This window comes from Alligator sinensis, unplaced genomic scaffold, assembly GCF_000455745.1.
Source record: "Alligator sinensis unplaced genomic scaffold, ASM45574v1 scaffold484_1, whole genome shotgun sequence".
Taxonomy (NCBI): Eukaryota; Metazoa; Chordata; order Crocodylia; family Alligatoridae; genus Alligator; species Alligator sinensis.
In genome coordinates, this window is record NW_005842515.1 from 93,489 (window position 1) to 97,852 (window position 4,364).

The window sequence follows — 4,364 nt, forward strand, 5'->3', positions numbered from 1 at the left end:
GCTACTTCAAGCAGCCCTCAAAAGACTCAAGGCACCCCTTGATAGACTTGAGGCACTCATCGGGAAATGCCAGCTCTTAGTTTTCACTCATTTTTTATACAATAGAAAAATTATAAAGCAATTCTTCTGTTGCAAAGCATTCAAAGACCCCAATAGGGCAGAATAGTTTTAATACTGTGGATTCTTATATGAAAACTCAAGGTTTATCTTGTGAACGGTGTTTGTAAACTTGACAGTATTAACATTGTTAAACCCCAATAGCTCCACTCTCATCATGGAGCCACCAAGCAATAAAATCAGGGAGCCAAAGGAAGCAGGCATGCCTCCTCCATCTGCATGGTCTCCCTGCACTTAAATCCAGCCACTCTACACTCTGACTATGGAGCCAAGGAACCATGCTTACCCTGCTTCATGGTTTTACTCTACTGAAATCTCTCAAGCCAACTGCACTTCGTGTGACAGAGGGAAAGGGGAGAGGAGTAGAGGTATGGGCAGAGGGGCTAGGAGCTGTGCATCCTGGGATGCTGGAGGACTGCAAATTAAGAGTTTAATTAACTCTTAATTTAATTAAGTGTAGACCAAAAAAACCCTGGAATGACCTGGGTAAGATGGAACAAAGATAACCCTGATTTCATTTGGCTTATCTTTAAAATATTTAGAGGGTACTTAAAATGGAATAACACTCTCTAATGGGAGCATGCTCCCATTTTAAGTGCCTTTATGATGGTTTAAAGGTAATCTGTAACAGCACACTTGGTTCTGTGACATTTCAAGACTAATGTCATGAACCTGGCTATTCCTACAGGGGTTCTACTATCTTAGGTCTAACTCTACAGATAGCAACCACTTCTATAATCGTTGATAAACACTTATATCAGGTCCAGAGCTCTGGGTATAAAATCTCTCTATTCTCAAAAATAGAAGGTGAGTAGTGTGTGTGTGTGTGTGTGTCTTTGTAAGGTCCAAGCTTCCATAACAGTGTCTGTAAAACATTTTTATTTCCTTTTTAAAACTTCTAAGCTGAAGTAAAAAAATTCTTCAGTTGAAAAAGTAAGCTCATTTATCTCATGTTTGACATGTATGAAAAAGACATGTTTTTAAACCCTTTTTTTTTTTGGTAGTGAGGGATTTAAAGTTTTGTAATTGGCATGCCAGTCTAACAGAACTTCACTTCCTGGATTTCCAGCCTCAGCCTTTCCTTTATCTGCATGCAGAGTTTGTGTTTAATTTTCTTTAAAGGAGAAAGTCATATCTGAAGACAAGTACCATTCTATATGAAGAGTTGACTAATTAGGTTGACCATCTATTACTTCATAATTTTAAGTTTCACTTTAACAGGATATTCTTTACAGCACAGATATGGGTTTAACAGATTTTGAAGGACTAAACCATTAAATATGTCTCCTTTTAACATTGTGCCAGTTTAGCATTATTGCAAGAGGTTTTTGTATTGACTGAATAGGCTTAATGTTCCAAATATTCTTGAAACTTAAAGCAAATAATTCCATGCCTGTAGCATCACATTTATTTCATTACTTCTGAATAACAACACTGTCTGAATCCTTTGCCTTGGCTGTAAATACACCTTTAGTGAACTTTGGCTATATAACATCTACTGTAGAAAAGTTAAAGGTGATATAAAGGATTCAGAAATGGCATGGCTCCAGATGCCTTGTGGAAACAGCTCCTATGCTTCTGAAACCAAAGAATCTCAAGTAAAAGGAACAAGAGACATTTTTATTTATATTTCACGAGGGCTTATTTCTATCGTTGTGCAACAGGAAAAGGTCACATTGCAACTTCAACTATACTATTGTATCTTTTCTCTCTACCCTCTGGCCATCACAAACAAATGGTATGCTTTTATTAAATAGATCCCTGCAGCCTTTGAGATCGAAGAGACTACCGTAGGTTGTATTCATTCCTGACAGGTCAATGCTGGATCACACCATTACCATCTGTCAAACCATCAAGGCCAGAGGAGAGTTCTGACATAGACATACAATGAATACGTGGTGACCATCAGGTTCAGAACAGCATTTGGGTTGTGAATCTTTATTACTTCTTTGCTGACTGACCAAACTTCCTGAAAAGTGTGATGTTTGTTCAAAGTGCAATATAGCAAAACTAAGTACTCATATCTGCAAACAAAAAGTACAAATTGGTTTTAAATAGATTGGTCACCTTCCAATCTCTTCTCTGTCAGATTGGTCATACCATGGGCATAAATCTGTAGAATTTTGTGCTGAAGTGAAAACATGTAATAAGAGTTGGTGTGCTCCAGCAGTGACAAGGAAGTCTCACTGGTGCTGTTATCACTTAAAAATGTGACCACAATAACACAGCAACAAGCAGTTTAACTTAGTTTCTTTCACTTGCTTGCTACAGAAATAATGGCTTATTGTCCATTACAAAATTTCACAGAAAATCAGTTTAGATCTATGAGAAGAGCCCCATGTTATCACTGGCCGCATCTACACAAGATGCTAAATGTGCAGTAGACTAATTCTACTGCGCATTAGCACATCACAGCAAACGCCATGCTGTTGCACTAATGTACAGTACAATTAGTCTACTGTTCATTATTGTCACTAAAAAGGTGTGCACTGGCACTACTGTGCAGTAACACTGGTTACTGTGCATTGAGTTAGTACCTCTTATTACAGGTAGTAAACTCAATGCTCAGTAACTACAGTGCATTAATGCACATGTAGATATGCCCACTGATTTTTATTTATTTTGTCCTGTAATAATCATAAATCATTATATCCCAAGGAAATACTGTCATTCATTATTAACTTAGTGAAATCAATGGAATCATAGAGTGCATGGTGCTCCTACATCTCCTGGCCTATCTGAGAGTGATGTAATGTTAAGTAGCTTCAATGCTCCACATGCGCAGTAGGTCAAGGTTCTGAAGGTTTGAGAGCCAGTGAACTGTCCACCTCTAAGAAGGTGCTGACCTAGTTACATATGTCAAGCATGCACAGTGAAGACCTAGGATTTTAGTGCCAAAAAGGTGACCACTATCTCCTGAGGTAAAGTGGATGATGACTGGTCTGCAGTGGGAAGACAGATGTTTGTTTCAGTGTGATGACTGACAGATGAACCAGTTGGATGAGCAGTTGAGTGACATGTGCCCAAGAGATATAATTGGACTGTGAACATGTTGTGATTTGGGGATATAAAAGGGCCTGAGCTCCACTCTGACATATGAGTGTGCGCGTCTGTGGGTTTTGTGTGAGTTGGTGTGTGTCTGGGGTAAGCCTTGACAGGAGTCTAGTGAATTTGTGACTGTGTGAGATAGAGGTAGTTTTGTGAGTATCTAGTGCCTACGGACTGATTGGAGTTGTCTGTATCCTAGGTTCCCCACTGATAAATTTGGGATTTGACCATAGATCAGGACTGGTGCCAGTGGATCAACACTCTTGTGGTAAAGTATCACCTGTTCCCTAATTAAAGAAGAAAGAGTACCCTAGAGAGGGGAAAAATTTCCTAGGGAGATGGGAAATCTGCACAGTTATCATTGTAAGTATAGAGCCCGAGAGCCTGTAACAGCTAAGCTCTCTGTGTAAGTATATGCAATTTGCAACATTGTTTGGAGTACACAGACTGAGGGTCTGTATTCTGTTCTCTCTCTCTCATTGTTTTCTTACTTACCACTGTATATAATCTTCCATATTAATTTTGTTATTGTCGTCTATTAATATTAATACATTTTTGTGGTTTCCAGTTAATTGAGGAGTCTCTCTATTTGTACTAACTAGTGTGGTGGGGTAACACTGGGATGTAAGTAAACACCCTTCTTAGAGTCATCTGCCACCTTAAAAACCCTTTCCCTGGGCTGAATTCTGAGTGGAGTAACACCCACATTTGTTTGTTTAAGAGTTCAGTGTTTTAACAGAATAAGTATTCAACACACAAAATAATATCTGAGCCTGGTTGAAGGCTGTTGTTCTAAAGCAGCTGTTTGATGTTGTCCTTTCCTTAACTACCAATATGTTTCAAGAGTTAGTGTCCAGATAAGTGACTACAGAAAAGTCATTAGTGACAATCAGTGAAACATCATAGCTTGGTCTATCAAGAAAAAGGTTACCGTCATTTGGTACATTGCCCCTCTAAGCTACTCTAATGAGAATTCTGTCTCCTTCCTTGGACATCCTTTTCCACCTTTAGTGGAAGGACCCCCTTAGCAGAGAGTCTTATGCTCATTCTCTCTCGCTCTCTAATTTCATTCCCAATACAGTAACACTACCTAATATTGCCACAAATTATAATGCTACCCCATCTCACAGTGCTATTTAATTAGATTTTAAGTGGATATTGTGATTTTAATGGGAGTTTGTCATTTATCAAACCCTACG